At 37.8% G+C, this 14,003-nt stretch overlaps 1 long non-coding RNA gene across 1 annotated transcript in view; it reads right to left on the bottom strand.

The window, feature by feature from the left end:
- The window catches only part of LOC146895821 (uncharacterized), a 180,419-nt gene extending 167,288 nt beyond the window's left edge, over nucleotides 1-13,131 (bottom strand). Inside the window, exon 1 of the long non-coding RNA XR_015001630.2 lies at nucleotides 13,065-13,131. This is a non-coding gene — a long non-coding RNA (uncharacterized LOC146895821). The remainder of the gene's footprint in view (nucleotides 1-13,064) is intronic.
- Nucleotides 13,132-14,003: the final 872 nt, after the last annotated feature.

Here is a 14,003-nt window from a genome sequence, read left to right as displayed (position 1 = left end):
TTTGCTTCTGAGGACCATAGTAATCATCCATGAAAACAGACTATTCACCTTATAATTCCCTGACTCCATTAAAGGGAAGGATGTACTCTTGGACAGGAGTTATTCATAGTTCAAATACATGAAATGTTAGTCATAGCTACAGAATTCCTAATAGAACTTTCAAAGATCTATTCTGCACAAATAAGTGACTACATATGATTGAACTGATAATAAAATGCAAATGAATGTGTTAGACTCAAAAGAATGCTAAAATACACAGGCTGTCTTTGAAGAATCATGGTATTAATGTTAGTTCCAAAGCATGTTGATAGCAACATGATTCCGCACGGAGCATGTCCATCTCCAGAAGCAGCTAGTGCCAGGGGGAAATTCCAACTTTGTATTGCAGCAAAGCAATCCTCAAAACTTTCTTGCCAGATGTATTTCCCAGATGGAAGGACATTCCATACTTTAGCAAGTAAGAGAAGGAGAAAAGAGGACAACTAGGCACCAATAGGAAAATTAACCATTTGGTTTACTAATTTATCACTCAACTATAGAAAGTGTTTATCATGCACTAAACAGTTTATGTTTTTTTCTTTTATTGGCTATTTCTCTCTCTCTCTCTCTCTCTCTCTCTCTCTCTCTCTCCATCTATCTGTCTATCTATCTATCTATCTATCTATCTATCTATCTATCTATATCTCTTATCTTTCCTCCCAAAAGGGGTCCTTGAATTTCTTACAAACTCTGAGATTTACTTCTTGTGTTAGTTTGAGCACAAATGACCCCCATAACTTCATAGGGAGTGGCATTATTAAGAGGTGTGACCTTGTTGGAGCAAGCGTTATTACTGTGGGGACAGGCTCTGAGATCCCCTATGATCAAGTTACAACTAGTTCAGATCACTACCTGGGGAATGCAGAATCAAGATGTACCCCCATCTCCACTCTCAGCTCCTTCTACAGCATTCTATCTGCCTGCATGCTACCACATCCCACCATGATGATAATGAACTAATCCTCTCAACTGTAAGCCAGTCTATTAAATGTTTTTCTTTATGAGAGTTATGGTGGTCATGGTGTCTCTTTACAGAAACCCTAACTAAGACACTCATGTTTCTACATTCTTAAATAAAAGATTTTTTAAAACTCTCTCTCTCTCTCTCTCTCTCTCTCTCTCTCTCTCTCTCTCGTGTGTGTGTGTGTGTGTGTGTGTGTGTGTGTGTGTGTGTGTGTGTGTGTTTACATGCTAGAACCCTGCTATGTGTGCATATACCCTTGGATCTCAGAAGCTGGAGCTGGAATTACAAGTAGTTATGAGCTACCCAAAATGGGTGCTGGGTCAGGTCTTCTGGAAGAGCAGTTTACTTCCACAGTCACTGAGCCATCTCTTGAAGCCATCATGTTTCCATACTCAAAAGTACCCCAGTCCATCTCCATTTCGCAAAGAAGTATAATCTTCAAAAATAATCTTTTACAAAGTAAGGTGTATCTTGAAAATATCACAATCAGTCAACATTAACATTTCTAAATATACTACAATTTTAAAAAGGGATTTCATGCTATTTAGAGACATGTTAAAATCTGCAATTACTTTGTGTTTAGGCAGATACAGAAAAAAAATGTATAAGGAAGGATTTTAGTAATCGTATCAGAATCCAATTTCCTGCATATAGACTGGTTTTGAATTATATTTCGATTTAATACAGAGTTGTTTTATCTTATTTATCATAAGCAATAATTATTTAAACCCATCCCATAAAAATATCACAAAGTATCCTTAGTTGTACCTTAGATATCATAGTTCTATATATCCTTGAATGTTGCGATGATTGCAAAATTATTCAAAGAGGGAAAAGATCCCTGTCAATGCAACAGTACCGTGAGATGTGTGGGAAAGTACCACTGAGGTTGAATTTCCCACTCTGTAGTTCAGTCCCAAAAACTTGACTCCTCCACCAGCTAAGAATAGCATTTCTTCTTGTGAAGAAGAAAGACACACCAGCCAGGATCTCAAAGAATAACAGACATGTTTGATTCCAATGTTTGAAGGAGCAATGCAGAACACTACTGCTAGAGGAATTGTCTAATTCCATCTGAAGAAGTGGGTCAAAAAGAAGGGTGACTTGTTCTCAGTGGGGACTGACTTCTAAATGCATATTTTTGATGTTCATACAAAAGTATCCCTGATTACAGTTCTTATTATCAACAACTATATATTTCTTCGAGGAAAATACTAACATCAGAAAGATGCACTCCTAAAGTGATCGCTGGTCATATGGCTCATCTTAGCTCCTCGACCTGGTCCACCCTAGAGCAAGAACATCTGCCTCCCAGGCTGTCAGGAAGAAGTAACTGATGGAGTGACATGAGGCACTAAGAACTACAGGGCCATGTGGCAATGTTGCCCGCTTGATTTCTTTTCCCACGCTGCTCACCCCACACCTGCAAAATAAATGTTTCCATCATTTCCCATGGCACCCTTAATGAGACAAGGGATTTCATGAGGAGTCAGTCCCTCAGTGGCGGTTCCTCTCTCTTCAAGTATCACCAAAGTCACCTATAGGCGACCACCTTGTTTCTCAACCTGTCCTGTGTCAATTTGCACTTCAGGACACATGGCCTCTTTTCTTTGTTTCCTCTGTGACTTGTTGCCCTAATGTTGCAGCTTCTGGAGGGTAAAGGTTTTGCTTTCTAGTCCTTTTAACCTGGCCCCTCAGTCACCTCACCCCATCACCCCCCCCACACACACACACACACAGCTCTGTCTAATGCTGACTGGGGTGATTTTAATTTAGTGGTGATTGTCTGGCTAATGAGAAGTGATTTTGCCATTATAGCGGGGAGTAATCTACAGAGGAGCTATTGAACATATCAAAGCAGCAGAATAAAGAGAGAAATCAAAAAAAAAAGGTGACAAAGATACCCTTTCCTTCATCTAAAGGGTAAATGATTTATTTGCTTCAATCTCACAAGGAATACAGGCACCTTCCCTCTGGCTACTTTCTACAAAGAGTGGCATCAGAGAAAGTCAGAAATGCAGGTCTCAAAGCAGAGGTAACAGAAACACTTAGAGAAAAGGAAAAAGCTGCAATAAATCAATAAGTACTTAGAGTTACAAAAGAATTAAAGAGACTACATGCAAACATTTTTCTCAAGTGTATTACGCCATCATCTTTTATGAGACTGATTAATGCCTACTGCACTAAGAAACAATCATCATCTGATATCCTTTCTGGGGTGCTGGGAATGAGCCCAGGACCTCACATACATTTAATCCTATCCTATTCTAAAACGGCCACTGTCAAAAGCTGTCAAATGTGTGTGTGTGTGTGTGTGTGTGTGTGTGTGTGTTTACAATGACATATGATTGAATATATGTAGATCGAAGCTAGAAATAGGTCTCTCTCCATAACAGAGTAATTCTCTGTTCACACAATTGAAAACAATAATTTCATAATGAAAATAGGAAAAATCTCAGCATGATTAAAAATGGATTAAATGAGAAGGAACAAGGAGCTCAGCGTTGGTTATTGTGTCTGTTTTTCTGTCTCATTAAAACCCTTAAGAACTTACTCCCTCCTGCCATTTCCCTAAGGAGAGACATTTATTCCAGGAATGTGCCTCCACTGAAATGGAGAACGGCATCCTTGCTGCAAATGAATCACACCTGGAAAACAGGGTTTAAATCGTGCAGCGATCGGAGATGAGTTAGTAAGCAGGATGCAAATCAGAGGAAAATCACATCTTATCAAAAACTGGTAAAACAAACCCCACCTGGATGTGTGCTTCTGAGATTTTCACTAACAATAAAAATGAGGGTATAGCTTCAAGTCTTAAATCTCATTTAAATGCAGCCCCATTAAACCTTTATCATTCTAAGTGAATGCAATAATTTTAATATTGTATAACCTACATAGGATTTTGATTAACATGACTTGACAGGTGGGGAAGAACTTTCCCTTCAAAACTACTGCAGAATGATTATAAAGAATAACTACTTCAGAGCTAGATGTTGAAATGATTTTTAAATGTTATATTGTAATAAGAAAAAATTCCTTGGGAATTACTTATTTAATTTTAAATACTTTACAAACAATCCTGTAGGCATTTCTTATTAACATTAAAGTGGGTTTATGTTGATGCTATGAAGCGTAAAAGACTTCAGGACACTGATATATTTTGTGACATTAGTGAATCACAAAACAGATATAAATCCTTTATGTAGAAGAAGACAATGCCCTTTAAAAAAGAGAAACCTCTGGAAAAATTAATAAAGAAAATTCTGCAGGATGGAAAATTCCCATATACTGTTATATTTAAAATAGAAGTCCATAGACTGGAAAATGGTTATTACTAAGTTTTTACAGATTTTTTTTAAAAGCAAATTTCTGTCAACACCTAAAGGACAAATGGATGGAAAAGAATGATATTGATCAATAAAAGCCTGGGAACAAGATCTATAGAGATAAAAAGGGGAGAGCGATGGGTCACTTGTGGGTCCTCCAAGAAGAAGCTCTACTTGCCATAGATGACAAAATTTAAACATAAAGTTACCAGGAAAAAAAAAAAAACTTATGCCAAAATGTGAGCAGGTGTGTGTGTGTATGTGTGTGTGTGTGTGTGTGTGTGTGTGTGTTGTGCATTTGAAAGGCACACAACTTCTATTTCGATGCATACGGCTGAATCCTTTCCTTCAGTAGATATATACAAGATTTGAAATATGAATAAGACTAGTTGAAGTTCATAGACGACTTGAGAAAAGATCTTTGTTCCCTTTGGCATAAAAAAAAGGAAAACAAACAAAACAAAACAAAAAAATCAGAAGCCAAAGAACTAAGAAACAAAAATAGAGGGAACAAATTATAGAAAATACAATACTTTAAATCTCTAGGATTATTATGTCATAGTCACCAATTGGATTCTACAATTCTTAGTAATGAGTAGATAAGGATGAGAAGAAGGGGGAGGGAGAAAAGAAGAGGGAACAGGAAATTGAGAAAAAGCCAAAGCAGAGAAAGACAGCTATTGACTTACCATGCATTTTCCAGCAGTCTCGTGTGGAAAGCCCCTTTCCGTCAGTTCCACTCATTTGTCACAGATAAAACTTACTAAAACTTCGAAGAAGGTGTTTGAAGTGGGTGATGATTTGTATCTACTAAAAGGTATTTAATACCAAATTCTCTAGTAAGCACTTCAAACAAATTATCACGTTACTGAACATAGCGCTAAACTTGGTTGTCTTTTGAAGAAAGAGAACACTGTAGTTTAATGTTATATCCCCAGTCACACAGGTAGCAAGTACAGAGACTGAGAGTCAGATATCAAGTATGGGGCCTTCTGGTCTACCAGTCCAGTTTTTGAAGATAACAACAGCCATATAATTACATCATCAATCCTTTGTATTGAACAACACCTATTTGTTGGACAGAAGAGTATTTCATCTTCTAACTTTCAGATCCAAGAGCTCAAGGCAGGAACCTAGAGGCAGGAACTGATACAGAGACCGTAGAGAAACACCGCTTACTGACTTGCTCCTCATGAGTTGCTCAACTTGTGAATAAAACTTATCAAAGTCAGTATTATGCATTTTCTAGCATTTCCCAAATGTCTATATCTCTTGATAAAATGTGTTGTCCAAGAAGTAGCTAGCAACAACTTAACCAAACATTTTGTAACCAAATAACTGCTTGTTTTCCATCTTATGACATCTTTTTTTTCCTCCACTTCCCAATGTTGGGTTTTAGGTTTTATTTGCTATCTAAAAGGAAAACTCCGCAAATAATAGAGGCTTAAGTAATAAAGTGTTTCTTGGATGCACAGGGTATTTGAAAAGAGAGGGTCTGAGGCAGAAAGCTGTGACAACCACACACCAACCATACTTCAGTGAAGTGCCAGGTCTCTTGCCTATAACTGTCAGCTTTTAGTACAGGGCTTCTACCCTCAACACCACCATATGTAGGTCCCTGATGATGGCAGCAGCTATAATCATAATAAATTCGAAATGGTAGAAAAGAAGTGGTAAGAAGAATATGATTGTAATAAAATATTTCAGACATCAGTACACACAGCTCTTAGTAAAGTTTCACTAGGTACACCCTAGACATGTGGCCTCTCTCCCGGGCAAAAAAGAATGGGGAATGCTCTATTCTGGCTGGGTCATTTATACCTGAAAAACAAGGATTTTATTGAAAAGGGAAAGTAAATGTCAATATCAGGAGATACTTTTCATACATATTTTAGATGGTTCTAACAGGAGGGTTAAGCTAATTTTATACCTGCATTTGATATCGAGCATATTTTTTCTATCAAAATATTAACAAGTCATTTGTTTCTATGCGCCTTATATTTCTCAGTCGTGTGCAATAGAATAACATCAAAAAATGTGGACTGATGCTAGAGATTAAATTAAAAACACGCTGTGTGCGTATACACACAGATAACCTGAAGCATAATAAATCACTATAATGAAAATATCTACATCATAAAGTTTCCTGCCACAATTTATTATGTGAGATAGTATTTTATAGACTTGGTAGTATCTATAATATTTACATTTAGTAGTAAAGAGATTCCCCCCCAAAAAAACACATATTCTTCAAATATCTTTAAAAGCTAAACTGAAGCAAATTTGTAAGGTGGAAAATTTTTTTCCTTCTTGAATTCAGTTAGCACTAGACATAACACTACAAAAAAAAAATGTTGTTTGTTTTACTGTTTACAGCCTCCAAAGTACTGGATATCCCCCAGGAAATTCCAATCCTTGGAGGATTCCAGCAAACACCAAGAACTGAATGGTTCAGACCGAAGCACAGATTCAAATCAGAATGGGGAGTTTACTTCAAGTCTGATGTTTCTAATTTCTGAGTGTCAGCCTTCATTCATAAAGGTTCCCTCCAACAGCAAGACATTCACAAATGAAACTTAAAAGAAACCCACGAAGTCAGTACTCAATCTTTATTCTATCTAGTATAATAGAAAGTATACTACTCTCATGTACAGTCAATTTTCATGACCTTATTTTGTGTGTGATGATTTTTTAGCACTGGCCTATAGAATTCAAAGATGAAATGAACTGCTTCAAGTCCTGAATATTAGTATGACTAGTATAAGATCCAAATATATCCCAAATATGCTATTACATTCTTGAAACTGTCTATTTTTACTTAGGTTTATCTAGGTTTCAGGTAACCATTCACGTCTTATTTAGCAAAGTTTTCACTGGAACTTAGACTAAATACACTTATTTACCAAAGTTACTTTGACTCTCAGATTAAATGATTAACATTCAGCCATATGTTACTGGATTCTATCCATAATATAAAGTCCATTGTTCACATAAAATAGATTTTTTCCTCTTTTAACTCTATGACCTTGGTCCTACTGGTTTCTTTATCTACTGAAATTTCCTGTACATAGAAGATACTCAAAAAATAAAGTTAGGTAACAGGTAGGTCAATGGTAATGTTAGAATGGCCTTTATACAAAGAAATGTATTAAGAAGCAATGTAGGTCAGCCCCGCCGAGCCCGACAAACTGGTTCTGACACTGGCAAACATTGTCACTGCCGCTAATCGTAAGGATTGCTTACACACAACACATGCCATTTTAACTGACTAAAGTCAGTGGAGACAAAAAAGACAGAGATGAGTCAATCTGCCTTGCTACACTTCAGTTATCGAGGAGAGACAAAATGTTTTAAGATTTCCAAAAGTTGCAAAGACCTTTCTATGCCCGATGATTAAAATGACCTGCTAACAAATAGGTTACCAACAATTCAATTCTACTTTACTATTAGTCATTGGGAGGACTGGGGAAGATTTGCTAGGTTTATTGACCTCCTCTGACAGTTTACACATAGGACCCCAAGGAATCTATGACAGCACAAGAAAAATAAATTCATGGTCATTGATAGCTAGCTCATTAATTTTCTAATATATAATATTTTTGTCCTCTCAATGTTTTTTTCTAACCCACAAAGGTGCATTTTCCTTGTCTCTAATTTTTCATGAGGTGGATTTCTATGTCATGAACAGACAGAGAGAAGAGGTACAAGAAAACAAACAGAAATATTTGTATTATTTAGTGTGACTTTTAAATAATTGGTATGCAAATGTTGGACATAATGTAAAGAATGAGATCCTACCGTTACTGGTGACTTTGAATAAATCAATTATATTCTTAAGCTATAATTCTCCTAACTGTCACATTGAACAACTAGCTTTAATGTGCCTGCCCTTCCTACTGTAGTCTGTAGTAACTCCAGTTCTGCTTCATCCAGCCTCTGCAGCAAAACAAGACAGCCCTGAGCAAGGGCAGGTGAACCTGTTTCCAACACATTAGAACGGAGCCAGTGATCTCTGGGCATATCAGTAAGCCACTCACAACCCGTGTGGCAGTGCAATCTTTCTATCTAAATGCATGGGGACAAAGCATTTCCTGCCTTAAGTATTCTTAAGACACTTCTACATAGAAGATAACTTATCCAGGAAGTCAGCAGGAAGAAGGTGAGTAAACCAAGGGTTGTAGCTTCTCTCAAGAAGCCACAGTAGAAATCTTATAACTGGGTGTTTTCTAAATCAAACTCATGGTCTTAAGCTCACAGTAAAATCGCAACACATCCCCCGTGTCATCCACTTTCAATTCTTCGTAAAACCCATGGCTCTGGGATAGATGGAAATACAATACGGATAAACTCATATTGCCAGTGTGTCCTCTGTGTTTGTCTTAGGATCATAGAACACAGAGTGATATTTTTAATTCTTTCCTTTTCGAAGTTCATGTCCTTCGGGGAGATTTTTTTTTTCTTTGCTAAAAAGAGAAGGACGAACACCAGGTTCAAGTAGGATAGCATCATTGGCTAAAGGCTTTGCACACCAAAATTAAGTCTGAACCAACTTCAGAGTTGAGGTCTTCGTAATTGCTTATAAATAATTTTATTTTATTTGTGTCAAGGTCCATCTCCCCCCCAACACACACACACACACACACACACACACACACAAGCCCCCACAGGATAGCATGGATTCATAAAACTTTCTGTATCCTTCCCTTGACACTCTTGTACCCAGAGCCCAGCTTCCCAGGAAGTTAAATCAGGAAAGCTAGCTGGTGGGTTATACTAACACTGCTTACATGGCGACACTATAGAGTACAGCCCTGAGTCTTACTCAGGACACACACACACACACACACACACACACACACACAGTCACACACACCATTACACACGTTCAGGCACACATCCTGCTAAAGAGACCACTGAAACTAACAAGCACTCTTCTAAAAACAATTCTTAGGACCAAGTGAATGAAAGACAGAGTTCTCAATATTTCTCTCTCCCTCCACTCCCCCATCTCTGTGTTTCTTTCTTTTCTTTTATTTCATCCATCCCTTCCTCCCTTCCTTCTTTCTATTTTATTTCTATTTTACATTTCCCCTGGAGAGGTTTCTGAAGTTCAACAGTGATTTCTTTAATTAAGGGAGAGAGAGTGGGGGGGAAAGGAAACACTCGAAAACCAGAAGCGGTAGTAAACAGTCCCTTCTGCCTGAGGGGTTGGTGACAAAATAAACAGCTCGTAGACTGGGCCACATCTGCTGTAATGAGACAGTTCTAGCTAGCAATACAACTGAAGTCCCCACTAAGGGCATTCCCATGGAAACACGAAGTGACCCCCATGTGTTGACTACAGAATCCTCACAGAGGGTTCTTTGCAACCATCTACAGCATTTTTGACAATCCACCTTGTGCCTCACACATTTTTGCAGGCTCTTCCTGCTCTCCCTTCTGAGCCCTCCCATTGGTGATTCCAAAATCTACGCTTTTCCCTGGAAGCATCTGTATAAAGTAAAACTCCAAATACAGCAGACAAGAAACGGTGGTGGTTAGAGAACCTGGTTTGATTTTTGGTAAAACTTAGACAGGATATTAGTATTGCTTTTTTTCCCCCTTATCCAACCCAAAACATACTAACAAAAGAAGATTGTTCGCATTTGCAAAATTTGCCTTGAGTTCCTCGGAGGAAAGATGCTATATAAAACCTAAAAATAAATAATGATTGAAATGCCTTAGAACAAAAAAGCCATTCTAGTAATAACTTCAGAGATGTTATCGTTGCTCCAAGAAATGAAGGGGGAAATCACACCAGGATATTATCTGCCCTCCATGAGCAGGCTTTGTCTATAACAAAAGGTGTACCACCACTTGCCAAAATTGGGTCACAATGTTTAAATTAAGGAATGTCAACAGCAGACTATGTTTCCTCCCCGAAGTCAATGAGAAACTAGAGACAGGGCACTAACCAGCCCTGTAGAAACAACTGAATTTGGTTCCAAGGGAAGAAAGAAAGAAAAAAAAAACCTCTGATGGTCATATTTCATAACAGGAAGAGATGAGAAGAGACACAAATCCCAAGCATCCATTTCTGTTTGACTTTGAAGCTACAATTAAGGGCTATTAATCTGCAGAGGTGTGTGTTCTGTTGTCAGTCAGAACACACTAAAACCTGCAATACACTTCTAGGCCTCTCTGACCGCTACACCTTTTGCTTTATTTAGTTAGTTAATAAGATGTGCTCTCCTTCTACCTAAATAATTCCTGCTTCCTGTTTTGACTATTAAAAACAAGAGGAAAATACTCCCAAATGGAAGTGCCAAAATGTGAAACCCTGTGCACTGTTCCAAGGGCCTTTATAAATTTAAGCAACATGTTAGATGAACACCTGGGAGCCAATTAGGAAGTAGGTGGCGTCCAGCTTACTGAGAGGCCCTTGGATCCTCACTGGTGCCCATTTTGTCTACTGTCTACTTGCTGTTGATTCTTGATATCAGTTTTTACTATCTCCCCTTCCTTTCCCAGACTCAGAAAAACACGTACCTCATGCTCTCCTACTGCGGGCCTAGCATCTGTTTTTAAATATGTGCATTTATGGGGGATGAGTATGAATATGGATTATGAAACTAGGAAGGGGACTATGAGAGGAGAGAAAAGATGAGGTTTTCAATTTTGTTTATTATCGATTATTATTACGTGTGTGTGTATGTCTTATCTATTATATATATATATATATATATATATATATATATATATATATATCTTTCCACCATGGGCTCTAAGGCTCTAAGGCATCCTACTCAAATGAGGTGTGTAGAGGATGCTCTTTTGCCAGTTTAGCTATCACATTGACCTGAAAAAGAAGTCTTCAGAACAAGGAGCACAAAAGCGAATAAATATCAGGAGCATAAAAGGGGAGAGAAGCATGCTGGGAGCCAAAGTGTAGGAACATGGGGGAGAGGAGTGAGAGAGGAGAACCAAAACAAACAAAGTCTGTACGAAAGCTCCACATAAATCCTGGTACTTTGTAAACTAATTTGAGGAAGGGAAATCAACTTTCTCCAAATGATCATTACTAGGTATATCAAGTGTATTCCAGAGCAGCTCCCATACCCAGGAAAAACTCCATGTTTTTTGTGTGCTTTTAATATTGATTTGGTAATTTTTGTTTTCATCATCATCATTTTCATTATTATTATAGTTTGTTTTGACTTTAATTTGTCTTGAGAGAGAAAACATGAAGTTGAGCAGGTAGGAAGACAGGGAGATACCAGGACTTATTGAGGAAAGGAAAGGAATAGGATAAAAATATATTCTACAAAAAAAAAGCTTAACAAAAAATAAAAATTCTATTCAACTGTAAAGAAATATGAAATTTTGAAATTTCTAGGTAAATGGATAGAACTAGAAAAGACAAGCACTAAATATCCTGTTTTATTTTTGAATTCTAGCTCCAAATCTTTAGATGTCGCCACAACTGGTCAAAAGGAAGAAAACAATGGATGGAGGGTTGGCCAATCCCAACTTGTACATGTAAGACACAGCCCCTATATGCTCAAAAAAAAATCATTGAAGAGGGAGCAGAAAGGTTGCAACAGCCATAGGATCAGATTGCCTGATGACAAACAATGTCCCCTAGGCATAACAGAGAATATGTATCTATGAAATCACATCAATGTAGAAAGCAAAACAAGACCTTCAGAATGACACAAGCTGACATGCGAGAGTGGATAATGGAAATACTACAAGACCCCCACCTTGTAATATAAAGAGCTACAGGCAATTAATTGCTACTAAGTGAAGAATAAGTTCTCTGGGACTAATTCCCTGATTATTTAACCAATCAGAAGAGGTCATCTCTAAACACATAAATACATATCAGCAACAATAAATGAACTCGACGGAGTATGTGTATATATAAACGTATATACATATATACATATTCTTGTTATATATTTATTACAATAGTAACTGAAGAAGAAAAAGCCAATACTTATTGAGTTGGCAAGAAACATTGGAGGAGAAGAGAGGGTGGTAAATACAGTTTTTATTTTTGAAGTTCTCAAAAACCTCTAAAATGTTTAAATTAAACAAACAAACAAACAAAAACCTCTCCTCCCTAATTTGTCAATTCAAATCCAACCCAGATTTCATAAGCCTTCGTAAGTGGCACCTCTTTTGAGCTTTCAGCATCTTTGGACTAGTTTGCATTGGTCACCCTTCTCTGAATCCTTTGGGAGCGAAAAGTGAAATGTCAAAGCCCTGATTGTTTAGCTTTCTGTGCGTTAGCTTTGTCATTCATCTCTTTACTCCACGCATATTTGTGTAGGGCCTACCACTCACCAAACAGAGTTCCAGGTTCTCAGTGCGCAGCAGGAAGCGTCACAGACAAACCTGTTCTAATGGGAACTTGCTTATTTTAATGGGCGTAACAGCCAATAAACAGAATAAAAGGTTGCAGTGTTCCGTAGTCACCTTGTAAGGAGAAAGACTAACACGGGGACAGAATGAATACAAGAAATCCCAGTAAAGAAAAATGGCGAGGGGGGGGGGGTACTTCATAAGAAAGTTTTGGTTATCTCTCTTTGTTAAAGACTGTTGAGAAAGCCTTCAGAAGCAAGGATAAGAAAAGTCTCCGCCTAGCCACACAGTGATGGACACAATGCAAGTATCAACACACAATCAGTAATTAATTCTTTCAGTTCTCGGCTGCTGCAATTATAAGTAGGCTATTTTTGCCTCTGACTTACATTCTCTGATGAGGAGGACTGAGAGAGGTCTTAACTCTGCTTCAAGAACAGCTGAAGTGCCTCGGCGTCTGAAGTCTTAGATTTTGAATGCACCGCTACTACTCATTAACCAGACGACCTTGGCCAAATCAATTTCCTTAGCTTGGCTTTTATCACTTGCAAAACAGCAATAATTACTCCAGCCCCACAGAACAGAACCAATGAATTCTGGCATGCGACAGCATTTGTAAGCTACTCAATGTTATACCGCTGGTGGCTATTAGTATTATGAATGAGGACTTTGGAGGAAAAAAATTTCTAGAATGCTCAGTTAGGATAGCAGTACATGTAAAAAGAATCTTAGGCCACAGAGAGCCGAGTTAAGACACCAGCTTGAGAAAGATATTAATAACATTTCTTAAGGTAATATTTTGAGACTTGCCCAAGGGCTTCAGCTAATAAATCTAAAGTTGCCATTGGTGAGAAGGAATGAATGTCCAGAGGCTTTACAGTATCCGTTCCCTGTCATTTTATCCTCAAGTGGAGAAAAGCAATTACCTATACTCAGAAATACCAAGTCAGTCAGCCCTGACATGGTTACCAGGAACTAGGGGGAAGCTACATACTTTCGTCTCAATAACTAACTGAGCTCATGCCTCACTCAGGTTAGATCTTGTATATTTTTATGGCTTAGAGTTAACTCTGATGTTCCCTGACCACAGTCCATGACACACCATCAGGAACTGCTCCACTCCACCCTAACCCTAGTCTTAGGCTAGCTACACTCACACTTTGCATTCCACACTGAAGAAATAATATATTCCGAGAAGTTTGGAGGGCAAGTCCAGAGAATCTTTGATCGTTGAACACTGTCTGTTCATTCTAGATGCTTTTTATTTTTATTTTTCGTGTCTAACTGAAGAATATAAAGTGTAAAGATGGTTAATATGTACAGGAAAA

The sequence above is a fragment of the Myodes glareolus genome, chromosome 1, assembly GCF_982192425.1.
Source record: "Myodes glareolus chromosome 1, mMyoGla1.1, whole genome shotgun sequence".
In the NCBI taxonomy this organism is placed as follows: Eukaryota; Metazoa; Chordata; class Mammalia; order Rodentia; family Cricetidae; genus Myodes; species Myodes glareolus.
Note: the sequence above shows the minus strand (reverse complement) of the source record. Positions and strands in the feature narration are given on the sequence as shown.